General features: G+C 46.6%; 1 long non-coding RNA gene across 1 annotated transcript in view; it reads right to left on the bottom strand.

Moving 5' to 3' along the window:
- Positions 1-201: 201 nt before the first annotated feature.
- The window catches only part of LOC128144851 (uncharacterized), a 48,183-nt gene continuing 32,647 nt past the window's right edge, over positions 202-15,737 (bottom strand). Inside the window, exons 2-3 of the long non-coding RNA XR_008236230.1 lie at positions 9,449-9,591; positions 202-370 (exon numbers count right to left, since the gene is read on the bottom strand). This is a non-coding gene — a long non-coding RNA (uncharacterized LOC128144851). The remainder of the gene's footprint in view (positions 371-9,448; positions 9,592-15,737) is intronic.

Below are 15,737 nucleotides of genomic sequence, written 5' to 3'. Positions count from 1 at the left end.
AGGGTGAATAAATGTGTTCTAATATCAGCCATTATTTTTCAGTACTCTCAGTTTATTCTCCAGGGTGGGACAGATCAATAACCACAATAGCAACTGACCCAAAAGGAAAAGGCAATCTCCTGGCACTTCTTATTTATTTCTTCAGAGGTGATTTTGTTTTTCCTGCCTCTTCCCCTGGTGACGGATTTTGCCTTCCCTGCCCAGAATGGCCGTGTTGTTTTATCCTGGGCTCTATTTGCATGTGGGCTTCAGATTCGTCTTTGGCTCCTTGCACGGTTTGGGATGAGACCCTCCCGTCCCCAGAGAGGGGGGCAGGTGTTGCTCCAGTCGAGCGAATGGAACCAAATTACAGGACCGTCTGTTGCCTCCTCTGGGAGCCGGCGGAGGGAGGGGAAGAAGGGGAGGGGAGCGGAATGCCGTATGACAGAAAAGAAAAGCAGAACATCATACTGATGCCGATAAGAGCTTGAAAACATGAGTCACCCCAGCCCACAGCCCCACCCAAAACCAGGCAGCAGCCACCTGAAAGAGAAATGTCAGGAGCAGAGACAGAAATAAGTTGAGTCTCTGGGCTGGAATAACTCAGGCTTAAAAGGAAAAAGAGCTCAGACCCCCGTCCACTTTCAGAAACACAAGCATAGGCACAAAGTTGGACTAGCTAACGCCGCTTTTTTCTCAGCTCCCTGCTGAGCGCTTTGATGCCCGCTCCTCCGTCCCTCCAGAGCAGGCTCCTCTGCCCACCACTACTCTCCACCAGCTCCTCGCAGCCCAGCTCTGCAAGCAGCCCCTTGCTTCCCCTCCTGCCTCCCCTCCTTCCAGCCCCTCGTTCCTCCTGGCCTCCCCACAGCCCTTCAGGGTCCCTGAGAGTTGCACGACTGCACAGAGGTCCTGCTCCTCCACCACCACCGGCAGCCCACGCCCTGCGGTGCAGCTGGTCCTTGCTGCCGTGGGGAGCTGCTTGGTGCTCCAGCTCAGGGACAGAGTGACAGGGCCAGTCTCTCGCTTCCTCTCTAATCCATGCAGACTTTTACCTGATCGGCCTGAGAGAGCAGGTGATGATACAGAAGTTACACTCTCCTCGCACCCACCCAGCTGCTTCAGGCATTCTTAGCAATTTAATACAACCCCTCGCCTTGTTTTCGGTGCTTTTTCCTCCCAAGATCTCCTACACACACACACACACACACACACACACATTTGTGTGTGCAATGATAGCTCTTGGAGCATCACGGCACAGAGTCACTTGGAAAGCAACAGGTGACAGTTGTTCTGCTGTTCCTCACTGAAACATGAAGATGATCAGAGAAGAGAAAGCTGCTCTGGGGAGAATTCAGAGGAGACCTGGCAGAAGGGATGAAAAAAGGTGTCATTAGAAGGGCTTAAATCAAAGCAAAAGCAGCGCAGGGTGAAAGAAAGGAAGGCAGAAGAAGCCAGGTCACATAGGTGGAGGGGGCCACATCAATCAGAGACTGGGCATAACATGAAGGGTTTTGCATGAGGGTGGTGGGATGTACATGTGAACCTGGGGCATATGCAGATGGAGCAATGAGAAAAAAAGCACACGAAAAGGCAGGCAGCAAACATGGGAAAAGATGGCAGCAGAAAGTGTAAGGAAGGAGAAGGATATGAGTGGCTGGTTAGAGCTGCTAGTATGGGTGGATGGGGAGAAGATGCTCCGGCCAGCCAGAAGTAGCAGCTCGCTCGGGGTGTTAGAAGCGAGTTCAGTCCAGGAACAGACAGACACCAGGCAGGGAGGGAACTGGAAGGAGTCGTTAATTCGACATTCAAGACTACGGAGGAGAGATCACCACAGCTTTAGTCACGGCCAGAGGGATGGACTGGCACAGTAACATTTTTTCAAGGACCAAAAGACAAGGGGTTTGTCATATAAAATCCATCCTCCAGAGAGGTCCTCTGTCTTTCTCCTTGCTCAAAACTGTTCTGTGCATGGAAGAGGCAGAAAGATTTGCAAACCCCAGGGCTAAAGCTCAGCATGGGCTCACAGACAAGATAAATGCAAAGAAAGAAAGAAAAGACATGTAGAGCAGAGCAGGAGGCAGCAGAATTCGACTGTGTGCAGATACAACATTCAAAGACCGCTCTTTCCCACATCTCAGACTCAATATTCCCAACATCAAGGGTCTTCTGCCCATTTAAGCAATTTCAAGATTTAAGATGGGCTTCAAGACTTTCCCAGAAATGACCCCTATAGGACAGAGCCACAAACCTGTATTGGACTTTTGTTATTCCAGATAATAAAGACAAGGACTGACCATGAAAAATTGCAGAAGGACTGTGCAAGACTGATAAAATAGCACAAGAAATTCAATCTAAATAAAGTGATAAGGTGATACATGCAGGGAAGAACATTTCTAACTCATATATAACTGATAGGTCCTGAGCCAATCACAGAAGCAAGATCTTGTAGTTATGATATATTGTTTCATGATAACATCAGCTTGGTTCTTGCTGGCATGGAAAAAGAAAATGAAATGTTAGACGTTATTATCATTGTAGAGAGAACAGAACAGGCAGAGAACAAGACAGAGAGCATCATTATGCCATTGCATAAAACCAAAGTAAGTCTGCATCCTGAATACCATGTGCAGCTCTGGTCCTCCAGTATTTCAGTAAGAATACAGTAAAAGTCTACAAGCATCTGAGAATGGCAGCAAGGATAACCCACAGCACAGAGCAGCTTCCGTACAAGAAACAACTAAATGAAAAGGACTGGGTCAGTGGTGATTTTACAGAAAGCCATCGTATCCCAGTTAAGAAGGAGATGGTGGAAAGGGATCAGTTGTTCCCTGTCTCTTCCAATATAATTTGATAGCAGGAGGCATCAAATGAAACTGTCAGCTGCCAGGTTCCAAACAAACAAAAGGAGGTGTCTCGTCACACCATGTGCAGTAAAGCTGTGGAGCTCCTTTCTTGGGACGTTGTGAAAGCAAAAAATGTTATAGAAGTTCAGGGACAGAAGCTCATGGAAGCAAAATCTGCTGAGCATTTTTAAACATGTAGAAGTTGCCTCCAACTCAGGCTCTCCTCAAGCCACAAATGGCTGAAGGCCAGCAGACTTCTAGCAGGAAGCATCATATATACCTCCACTATTGTGATATTCCCCAGGCATCTGGTTTTGGCCCCCACTTGACCTGGGATGCTGGGCTAGATGGATGTTCAGTCTGTCTCAGTGCAACTGCTCTTGCTGACATCTTTATGATCTGAAGGAAATGGATCTTTGACAGACACCAACTTCTTTCAAGCCTCAGTCTCTCTGGACCTGAACACGAAAGCTCTCTGTATGGTGAGTCCCCAGTGGGCCAATGTGACAAGATAAATATGATCTTTTAGGTAGAGAGGGAGGAGGATTCGTTCCCTGGGGCAATAAGCAAAACAAATGCCGTTTTCCTGAAAGGCAAAGAGTTGTAGTTTGATGTCAGACACATAAAGGTAAACCTACAGCAGTTCCACTGATCTCAATGGAGTTACTTATGATTGTCACCAGAGTAACAATCCTAAGAAGGATCCTGAAGATAATCATGGTACTGTAGGATGGTCAAATGCAGGATGGGGTCCTGCCTTGAATTTGGTCCCAATCTTCCTGTCCTGACATTTTTTTCAGTCCTTACGTGGACAGGACTACCTTCTGAACGGGTAGGTCCTGTTAGTCAAGGTCACAAGTTCTTACCTTGCTTGAATTGCTCCAAGCAAACCTAAGCTCAGGAGACCTTAAATAAAACTAATCTAGCGAAGCGTTTAAAAGAAGACAGGACTGATGAGAGGCTTGAGAGTTTAGATTCAGCCATCCTGGTTATCAAAACCTACGAAAATTTCACATACTTTAGATTCAAGCTGCAGAAAGGAGAAAGAAACAAGGAAGAGGAAAGGAAGGGGAGGTTAAAATGGTGACATGGAGGAGTGAGAACAGGGGAGTACATGAACTATGGGGGGAATGGTTGATCATCTTCTAAGCTCATCCCATTGGGGGTTCTTAGGCATTCAGAGGTGTCTCAGACAGACAAGCAGTCTCAGACACCATATGTAGTTATTCAGACAATCCCAGCACAAACAGACCAGCCTAAATTTTGTGGCCAGAGACCATCTCCAATATGAGCCAGGTCTTGCTGCTCAGCTAGGCATGGGGTCTCCAAAAGTGGTTTGGGGATGCTCATCCCTGATTTCTTGATGGGGAAACAGAACATAAAAAGGATCCAGAGATTCAGAAATTATCTTTAAAGGCAAAAATCACTTTCCTGTACATAGTCATATGACTGTCTCAAAGTCTACACTCTCTGGTTCAGCCTATATCAGAGAAAGCATGGCTTTCAAAGAAAGTATCTTAAAAAACCTGCAGAGCAGCCCCCGTGGCTCTCCCAGTCCTGGGCTCCCCAGACAAAGCTCATCAATGCCAAAGGATTTCTTGAGAAGAACTACCAGATTTCCTAACCCATGAAGTAGCTTCCACGTACAAAGTAAATCAGTGCAAGACTTCCCTATTCCATTCACCTTGTAACAGTATCCAAGGTTTGAACCTTACTCTGTAAAGGTGAATTTACCTCACCTGACCTTTTCTTGAATCACTCTTAAAGCAGCTCTCAATGGTGGGTTTACAGAGCATGCTTGACCTACACACACTCATAATACCTCCTCTGTATCATTTCAAGACATCCAGGACTCTTGCTACCAAACAACTTGCTTCTCGGTAGCATCCAAAAGGTGAAAGCACTATATGAAACAGGATTTAGAGTACAGATTTACAAGCTCCCACAGTGCATAGTGTTATGAGGAGCCAAGGCCAGGGTCGAGTCCCATCAGTTGCACAGGGATTTAGCACAAGGCTGCATTGTAGCCAAAGGGTAGAACCCCCTTTTTAACCATGCAGATGGTGTCAGTAGCCTCTTAAATATTTCCATCAGAAATAGAGGTTCAGGTGAGAGCCAGCACAAAATGAACTACTGAGGCAGATCCTAGTGGGATGAATATTTCAAAGTCTCAGAATCTGAAACCCAAGGGGCATTCATCAGCAATCTATCTCAGAAGATGGCCCAAGGACTAAATGCATGGTGAAGCTTGCATATGGCCTAAAACACAGTCTCTCTAGGGTAGGGTTAAGCCATACTGGCAGGATGGCACAGAGAAACCTGCATTGCTTGCTAGCATAAACAAGCCGTAATAGCATTCATTGCCTTTCTACTTAGACAAACCGCATTTAATTACCATGCGTCCAAGTTGCAGTAATCTGGATGCAGATAGATCTGAAGTAAATTGAAAGGAAATGGATTTTACGTGACAATGTAGAAAGGAAAAGCACATTAAGATATAGATGATTAGGTGGATTGGAGGAACCTTGTAAAAGATAATTGCATTGAAAACAATAGCATCTTCAGCAGGGAAATTTCTGTCAAGTGAAAGTTACACCACTGTCACACTCAGAGAATTGTCCACAACAGATTGGCTCCTTCTTACTTTGCATGGTGGCTCCTTGAGTTTCTCTAAGAGTTGCAGCTTCTGGCTTGACTGACACCAGCAAAGCCATTTCTCTGAATCTCTGAATCTCACAGCCAGTCTGGTATTTCTCCGTGTCTCACATCCTCCTGGGAGACAACATATGCTTCTCTTTTCCACCCTTTACGTGTTTAGACTGCAAACGCTCTGTCAGCAGTACAAGGACCTGACCTGCCCAGCGGGAGAATTCGCAGCCTGCCCGGTCCCACCCTGTCTCTGAAGCTGACCAGTCCCACCTAGCTCCATCCCACCATGAGAGGCATATAAACCCTTGGCTAACACAGGTGCTTGCTCAGTCCCATGAGGTGACTGAGCTACTCTGGTATGTGCCTCTGGAGAAACAAGAACTGGCTCTTACTGTTTGAGAGTAGCCGCGTGGGGATCTAATCACTGTCTCTAACAGTGACATCTGAAGCAGAGAAAGGGAGCTGAGCAGGACTGTGTTTGCCCATCTGTAGTCAGTCAGCTTGTTAAGGTGTTATTAGATCCATCCACCAAACTAGGAGCCAGCTTTCAACCAGTTCAACATCCCAGGCTGTTTTGATCCAGAGCTGTGGGTTAGCCTCTGTTTTATTGCTGGCTACTGAGTTATGAGAGCAGAAACTCTCTCTAATTACTGAGTATGAGTAAAAGCCTGCACCCTTCAGCAAGTACTCAGAAGCAAGGAGGTCACCATCACCCACTCCTGGATTGGATAGTACAGTATGATGAGAGTCTCCATATGTACTGCACCACAGCTGTTCTTGCCTGCTTGTCCCAAAAGCCAGTTAACTGATATGGTTCACCATACAACAGGATCCATGCTTGACATCCCTGCAGCACAGAACTTTGAATAAATACCTCCAAAAAGTAGAAATAGCCAGTTAATCTCTGGATTAACTGGTCCAACTATGCTGAGTTGACAAATGCTGAGCCTGTTTTGTCTTAATGTCTCCTTTGAGAGAGCAGCAGCACGGCTGGTGAGCAGCAGCACGGCTGGTAAGCAGCAGTAAGTTTGCTCGCTGTGGTCATGTTACGTCAACTGTCTCATCATGATTCTGCTGTCTGTGTCTGAGGCCCTTCCAAAAAAGTTGGCTGCCTCACTCCAGCTTCATTTTTACTGGTGCTGTGAGAAGGCACTCCTTATTTCTTCATTGTATGCATCTATCTGACAAGTCTATTTGACAACAGTCTTCCATGGTGGTAGGGCTAATCCCACCATTTGCAACTTTGCTTCCTATCATAAGAATGCATAATAGCAACTCTTGGGTCCCTGAACCACATATTATTTGTCTTATCTTGGCTTTTTGTATGTTAGAGTCCCCAGGGACTCTGATTCCTCACGTTTTTGTCAGGATTTTTCTTGTTCTTCAGTTTCCTGTTGACCATGTGACAACCCACACTGTTGTGGTACCACTCTGAACTGTAACAGTGCTGAGCATCGCTCCGAATCTGGGTCTGTGTCTTTCTTCAGTAAGTACTTTAGTAGCCAATCCAAGAGATTGAGGATTACAGATATTTTGGTGTCAGGTATACTGCATCCAGGAAAAATTGCTTCCGTGCTCATGGAATTCTCTTGATTGCTGATGATTAACTGGTTTTGGAATGGGTCCTTTATAACTTTTCAGAATCAGCAGTATTTACGGGATGAGTTTTTGCTTCAGAGTCTTGTTCACTTCAGCCTCCATAAGCCTTAGGCATGGTTGGTGCCCAACACCTCTGATTTCTCATTTTGGGCATCTCATGGTCATTTGCCTGCCTTCCTTTTGGGATAACAGGAAGATCAACAGCACATTCAATGTGCTGTAACCTTGCTGCCATCCTCCTGTTTATCAGAGCCCATATCTGCTGAGGAGATATCTGTGCTGGGGCCCTGTTGAAGTCCAGGCCTGATACAAACAGCATCTTCCTCAATGTCTACAAGTTTGATTGCTGTCAGTCATACCCTTTATGCTCAATACCGACCAGCCTTTCAACCCTTGCTCTATTTTTTCTCCTTGTGGTTTCACACAGACCCATATTTCTGTTCATATTTCATTCGTGGCAATCTTACTGTTTCGATCATGGTAATCCTACTATTTCTGTTACTTATCTCTAGATATTTGACAAGCTTCATCAGCTTCCTTGATGCCAGTGGCCTTCTGATGCCAGCACGAACACCTTTGGCTCTTCTCTTTGATTTTTTTCACTTCCTGAATACCTTTGATGTATCCCTTTGAACATATTTTTCTTGCCTACCTGGCTGTGTTAACTTCTCTTTCAGGCACATCATTTCCATCATAAGACATGTACAGTTTTGCTTGTTCAGCTGGAAACTCCAGCTTTTTCCAAAGTTGCTCCAAGACACCACTCATGCTATTCTTCTGTTGTCCCCCATATCCAAATATCACCTCTGCAGACCTAGGTATCTTTATACCACCAGCCTTGCTGCTGTTTTCCTGGGAGGGGGGTAAGATGTGAAACACAGCCTGAATGACAGTTAAAGGACAGGATGTTTCTCAGAAAGGGTGTTGAACACATGCCAGTGAGCACTGTTTTTCTAAAGCCTTGTGCTGGAAGCCTGCTAATACAACACATTCAGGTAATATATTTGGGGATTACAAAAAATGTCTCTGATGGCTTGCAGTGAAAAATATTCCCTTTATTTATTTGTTTATTTGTTTCACATTAGGAACTAAAGGAAGAATTTTATCTATTTCACCTGTGACGGCAAATATCTACTTAATTGATTTTTCTCCTTGCTCAGTGACTCCTGATGCTGTAGGTCTATCCAGCTACAGTTTTGGCCATTGGTGAAATGCAAAAGAAACTTTCCTGTGTGTGCCTCTCAGCTGTATTCCCACAATCCGTGCTTCATGTTCTATCTTGTGGTTCCCAGGACCAAAGCAGACCCACATGGTTAAGCACATCGCAAGGAAAACTCAGGTCAGGGCTGCACCCTCCTTTGCTCCATAGGGATGGGTCACGCAGTGGTCATGCATGTCAAGGATGGACAGACAGTTTGGCTGTTAAACTCTGACAACACTCTGTTGGGCAAGTGCAAATGAGATTTACTCTGGTTTTCTTTGGAGGCTCACAATCTGGCTAAACTGGGACAGTTTTTCAGGATATGACAGAAGTCATATCCCCCGCAGTAGAAGCCCTTTCAAGCCAAATGTCTAGTCTCTGCTCCACAGAAGCTTTAGAGCTTCTCAAAGAAAGGCAGTGCGAGTCAATTTTAAACTACAGATGCATCTGTTTCTTTTTCTCTAGCCTCATTCCGGGAAACTGCTTTTGAACTGCTTCAGATTAAACTCAGCTCCCCCAATCCAAACCACCAGAGACATCCACCACGGCAGATCTCAACCTCAAGGGTCACATTTGGCTAGGTTATAAGACTTTGGGAACAGATTCTTATAATGTAACCAGCCTTGTAGAAAGCGTTGTCAAAACCTGCGTTTTCTTGTTTTCTACGAAAAGCTATTGCAGAAAGCAAATAGAAGAGCTGAAAGCAACCACCTATTGATCTGTACCTGTCTGCAACACTAAGGGCCCTATTTCTGCCACACTCATTTTTCTGTCTTTTCAGTAAACCAGCTACTACCGTGATCCCTTCTCCTTTCAACCTCTGCATACACCCACTGGCGCATTAATCCCTAGAAATCACCTCTTGCGGTTGCTTGATGGATGAATTCAGCAGAGGCATGTCCTGCTAATATATCAATAGTGTGCTGTTAGGCCAGGCTCAAGGGGTCTGCTTTCTAGTGATTGGCAAGAGAGAGGCCATAGCGTGCACTCTACCTGTGAGATGGATCTCCTGGGAGAAGAGGTGTAGAGAGGAGAGGGGATGTGCTGCTCATGCAAATTTTCTACATTAGATTAGCCCCCGGCATTGATGCACAGAAGCAGGTTGCTTCCGATTGCTAGGATTCAAAAGGCAAGGGACACAAAGGAGCAGTGCCGGCCAGTCCTACAATCCCCATACCTTGTTTAATCCTGCCGTGGAGAAGAATAACTGATGACTGCTGGAACCGAACAACTCCTGTCTGAAAGGAGCACGTACCTGCCTGGCTTGGAGTGGTAGATGCCAACCAAGGGAGGATTTCATCCATAAGGAAACAGCTCCACCTGTGTGACTGAAACGAGATATGAGACACTTAGATTTCTAAAGCTTACATGAGCATAACCACTGCTTGTACTCGTTGCTTTTTAAGTGTCTTTATTTGCATTTCTGTTGGCGAGAACAGGTCAGCTTCAGCTTGTTCACTGTTTTTGATCTGTTTCTTTTTTCTGGCTCCCTCTCTTTGAGCCAGTGGGAGTCAGGCACCCCGGAGTTAGGCACCTGCATGCACGTCAATAAACTTGCTGGATTGGTAGGGGATGATGGACACATTCAGTGGGATCTGTTGTGTGCCACTTCTGAAAACGAGGCAGAGCTAGAAATCTTGCTTGAAATGACTGTTTCTGAAAATCTTGGCCAGGACCAGTTCTTGTGTTTTGCACATCTCTCTGCTCCTCCCCAAAACTGATGCTATTACTTTGCTGTGTTTATTGCAACCTGGGTGCAATCAGTTCTCATGGTGAATATCCCTTTAACAGTCCTACACTGATTACTCATGTGCTACCTGCTCAATGGAAAAGAGTCAGTGAATCTCATTTCTTCACTTGCCAAAGATTCCCCTGCCTCCCCTTCCATCGCTATATTTCTGGAAGCTCTTTTCCTCCTTTTTATTTTAGTCCTGGGTGTCCCCTGAGCTCAGTGATTGCATTTAAAACAGACACAACGACATTATGAAGCATTAAACTAATGGCATTTGAGACCATTTTTCTCCCGTAAACCATTACGACGTCCCTGGAACGGCTGGCAGAGGGCTGAGCACCAGCGCCGCCATCCAGGGCTGCATCCCTCTCTGCCGCTCGGCACCCGCTTTGGGATTTGAGGTGCCATCTCTTGTGCTGCTCTCGCTGTAACAGTCCCCGAGAAAGCTGTTTTGATCTTCAGATGAGTTGTTTGGCACGACCATAATGACAAATACGTGAATGGGGGGTTAACCATGAATTGCAAAGTACCCATCAAATCCCCAAGGTGGAGAGGAATATATCTTCCTTCACACCCTTTTGATGTATAGTTAATTACACGAATCTGGAACTGTTACCATGTGCAAACACAGTGAAAATTGACTTTCTAAGCCATCCCTGGCCCCTCTGCATATGTCGCTCACTCTAGCCCAGTACCGTGCTCTGTCTGTACACACACAAATATATAATCAGTGCTGTTTTAGACTCTTTTTTGATAATCCAGCTTTATAAAATGTTAGAGGGATAGAACGGAATGTAGCATCCTTCAGGCCTGATGCAGCTTTTTTAAAAAGAAGAGAAAAAAAACTTATTTTATATTGGTTGTTCTTTCTCTTGCCTGAATAAAAGCTTTAGCACAGCTTGAAAGGGTTGCATGTGCTGAAATGTAGCCCAAGGATATGTGTTATTATCCATCCCCTCTTGACCAGCAGGGTCTCGGCTCTCTCTCCCTTTCAGCCTTTTGTTTGAACAGATGGGATTGGGGAACGAAGGGAAAGAAAGGCAGTCTGTTCTCATTAACGCTCCCAGTACACAAACACAAACCTGAGCACAGGGGACCTACAGAACAGGACTGATTCCACTCCATACACATCCAGTGAGACCATATGTACCCACACACAAAGGCAGACAGAAGACCCACATTGAGCCAGCTACTAGGCATTTACCAAGGATGACTCCTCACCAACTAATTAAAAATATTTTTTTTTTTCAAAAGCCCTCATAGGTCATTTCCTTTTTATTCAGCTGCACAATTTAAAATATAACCTTCAACCGATGTGGTGTTGAGGCTGTTTTAAAAGAAAGATTGTCATCAAGTCAGCCTAAAAGCTGAGCTGGGAGCATTTGGTGTGTCTTGGTCTGATGTGAGCTATGTGAAGAGGTTTCAGGCCAAACCTGCCAGACCAGGGATGACGTTCAACCAGCCCAGCCTCCTGGCAAGGGCCAAGGCTGCTTCTTCTGGAAAAGGTGCTCAAAAACCTGCTCTCAGCCATGATGGACTACCTGTCCCTTGAGAACATCACCTCACAAACTCTGCGGCTAGGGTAGACTGTAACACTTCAAAGCTGAATTCTTCTGTTTCCATCACGGCTCTTGCATGCTTGTCCATATTTACTGATAGAACTCTTAGAATCACTATTTAAACAAATATTTGATGCTTTGATTCGTTGTTGGCCTCAGTGATGTCCTGTGGCAGCAAATGCCTGCATGGGCAGCATGTGGGGCAACAGCTCCTTCTAGCAAAGCTTGACTCCTCACTTTGGAGAAGGAGAAGCCGCTCCAAGCTCTGCAGCCTGGTGGCTCACCACCTCGCGGCAGCTGAGCAGAGGTGACCACCCGCAGCCTGTGACAAACCCAAAGCCGCTTGAACTAGCTTGCGAAGACGGGGAGGTGAGGTGGGTTCCTCAGCACCCCACGCATCCATCATGTGTGCGGGACACGCACAGATGGCTACCGCGGCACAGCTGGCACATGGCAACTCATTAAGCCACTGTACCACAACCGCATGCCGGGCTCAGACCATGCTTGGAGCCACGGAAGAGCGGGTCTCTGCCCAAGCACAGTAAGCTCTTCCAGATACAGAGCATCTCCTGCTCCCCTTCCCAGCTGGCAACCCTCACCGCAGCGTGGAAAGGGTTTTTGGGCAACTCAGGTCTCGCTGCCTCCTCCTTCCTCTCCAGGTCAGCTCTGGCTCCATTTGTGTTCACCTGCCCTCCCCAGCTCTAACTGGGTCAGGCCTGAAGGGAAGACGTGCCAGACATCTGCAGCTGCTTAACAAGGAGCCCCCAGATCAGAAGCACGACGGGCTCTTGGCGGCTCCAAAACAAGCACTGGCGAAAGCGAGTAGAGTCAGGAACCAATTCCCCAAATAGGGTCCTTGGTTAAAGCCCCTGACTGACCTTTGTATTTGATCATATTTCCCTGGGAGCCTCGCTATACCCTAACGAACACCATATCTTTATTTAGCTGTCAGCTAACAAGGTAAGTGAAGCTCGAGAGTGGCTCTCCTCCAGCCGCAGTAGGCTGCAGTGAGCTGGAGACATGGCAGGCTCTTTCCTCAAGTGTATAAGGAAACACCCGTGTATTATGTCCAGCATCAGGTAGATCCATATTTCATTACAGCCCCGGGCATTTGACATGTAGTCTCAAGAAAAGAGAGCTATCATTTTTTCCCCAGGTATTGCAAGCGTAGGGAACGCAGACCAGAAAATGAAGTGGTTCTCCCCGCAGGGCTGTTTGCAGAAAGATCACAGGAGGGCCAAGGCAGAGAAGCATTAGTACCTCTGCTCGCAAGCTCTCACATGCTCTCTGGGCATGCACAGGCAGGTTTCCATAGCCGCACACCTCCTTTGAACACCATTGCACCGACACGTGTGCTTCAGGTTATTGCCAGCAGACAAGCAGCTGGCAAGGCACCCTCTGCCGACTTTTTTCCATGCATGGTTGCCCAGTTTCCACAAATAAGAGCAGCAGGGGCAGAACCCAAATGCAGCCCCCCTGCTACCCAACCATGGACTGGCACAGAGCAAGCTAAAGGCTTACAGGCGGCTCTGCGGGCAGTGGGTCCAGGTTGCATGTGAGCTATACCATGAAGGTGGAGGCTCCGACGCTAGCTCCATGGCAAACCACCTCAGGCCCCACTGCTTTTATTAGCTGAAGCACAGCTTGTGTCCTGAAGCAGCATCACTTCAGTGTGGTGCAGAGCACAGTTAATAAACCTTGATGGGCCCGAACAGGCAGCAAGCCGGCCCAGCACAGCACTCCTCGGATCACTGTCAGTGAAGGCAGCACAAGTAGGAGCCAGGGCCAGGACACATCGCTTGGTACAAAGTTCAGGAGAAACCCCTATATCTCTGCAGCACACCTCCCAGTGCTCCCAGCCCAGGACCCATACCTACAGTTAGCAACATTCCTCCTAAGGTCTGCCCACACCTCACAAGCAATGAACATCAGCTTTAATTGCACAGTACTTTAGGCAGGCAATGGTTAGCAGAAGAGACCAAACCACCAGCCACCAATTTCAGCAGCCTATAAGAACAACATCACTATCTCTAGGCTGACACTTTGCCCATTAGCGCATCTGCATGGCATCAGGAAGAGAAAATAGATCCTGCTCTTAAAAACCCCGTCAGCCAACCAAGGAACACAGGCCCCCAAGCTTTTCAAAGGAAAACACTCGAAGTTTGGGCTTGGCAAACACAATATGGCTCAGCAGCTTTCACTTTTCCCAGCAAGAAATGGGAATGCTTTCAGCCAGACCATTACAACCTGTTTACAAGGGAAGAAAATAAAAAACCCCAACAATCCAGAAAAAGAAAAACTTAACAATCCGAAGGGTCAGCTGAAGTCTAGGAGTATCAAGGTTCCTTAGATTTCCTCTGTCTTTTTGGCAGAGGCAATTCTACAAATTCAACTCTTGCTTTCACCCCATACCAGAAAAGCAGCCTGGAATTTGAAGTTTCACATCTAACAAAAACTCTTTGCAAGGAAATGACTTTCAGATCAATGAAAATATTTTGCTTTACCTTAAAAAAAAGCCTAAGTGACAAGCTGCTTGAAAACGAAATACTGAAACAGAGCATTTCAATAACTTGGAGATGTTCCACCTTTACATTACTTATGGGGGGAAAAGTGCCTGTGTACCAGCAAAAGGAGCTCACAGTGCAGCTGCAAAGACAGCAAACAGCTTGGGCTGCGACTCATCCTGCTTCAGTTATGCTGGGTCATAGAAAGATTGGTCAAACTCCTCTCTGTGGGTATTTCCAAAATGTCCCAAAGCTGTAAAGGTAAGCCTGATAGGTACAAAGTGATCCTCCTCCTAGTAGCTATACCTTTTCCCTACGCAGCTGCTACTAGCCAAGCTTGGAAACAGGATGATGAAAGACAGCTCTTTGGCCCAATAAAGTTGTCACAAAATTGCATATGATGTTTTGCTCTGTCATGTACCAGGGAATCTCTTTCAGACCACCTGTGCCTCAGAGCGCAGGATAGCACTGTGCTACCTGAGGCTGCAGTGCCATGGGAGAGATCAGCCTGTGTCAGGCTGTGTCCTGGTGTCACCAGAAAACCACTGCTTGAGCTCCATCCTTTGACACTTGCTTGGGTCAGCAGCTGTATGCGCCCTGCTGTACCCCAGCTCTCACATCTTTTCAGATGCCTGGAACAGAAAATGGACAAACGCCCAGGGTACCACCACCAATGGGGCTCAGGGGGCCAAATCCCAAATGCCAGCTAGCAGTGGGGCGGCCCACCAATGCTAACAGGAGCGCTCCTTGGGCCTATATGATCTATCAGTGTAGATTACCTGTTTATACTCAGCTGAAAAGGACCGAGGGATTACAAGTGGAGGCCAAGCAGAGTCTCCTCATTGCAAATAATGCCATCCACATTCTGGACTACATTAGGAAGAAGGTGGCCAGTGGATCAAGAGAAATTATTATCCCAATCTGCTCAGCGCTGGTGAGGCTGCACCTAGATATTTTGTCCTGTTTGGACCCCCAGTTCCAAAGAGATGTTGAAAAACTTGGAAGCATCAACTGAGATGGTGAGGGGCCTGGAGCATATAAGCTATGAGAAAAGGTTGTAGGAGCTGGGCTTGTACTCTGGTGAAGAGAGACTACTAGGGAATATAACAGCAGCCTACACTTATTTCAAAGGGAGCTCCAAAGATGATGAGCCAAACTCTCATACAGTCCTAGTCACCCACATGCTGTGGAGACGATGCGGAGAGGCTGGAGGGAGAGTTCAGTGCGACAGCTCCTAAAAACAGGCAGAACCATTCGGGAGCCAGAGCCACTGCAGGCAGAATGCGACTGCCCTCTCTCCTAAGTTTTCCTGGGATCAATAGCCAGAGGTCTCAGTTCAAGTCAAGGGTCAAGTGTTTTCATTGAGCTTCAGAAGTTGTGATAACTCCTACATGCAACACAGGCTGCTCCAGAAATACCTCAGCTGTGCAGGGATGCTTTTAAACTGATCCTGGCTGTAGTTTTGCATTATTTCCCTCCATCTCCCTGCATAATTCTCCTCCAAATGAATGTGGGACCATGACCATCCTACTCCATCTACAGTGTTTAAACTTGGATCACAGCTAATACAAAGGGGCTGGAGACAGCAAGTAAAACTCCATATGTTAATTAGCTTTGAAAATTGCACAAGTCCAAAGCCAAAACTTCCCTTCATCTGAACTCTGCAGAACT

The sequence above is a fragment of the Harpia harpyja genome, chromosome 8 (assembly GCF_026419915.1).
Source record: "Harpia harpyja isolate bHarHar1 chromosome 8, bHarHar1 primary haplotype, whole genome shotgun sequence".
NCBI lineage: Eukaryota > Metazoa > Chordata > Aves > Accipitriformes > Accipitridae > Harpia > Harpia harpyja.
This window is presented reverse-complemented; position numbering and strand designations above follow the sequence as displayed.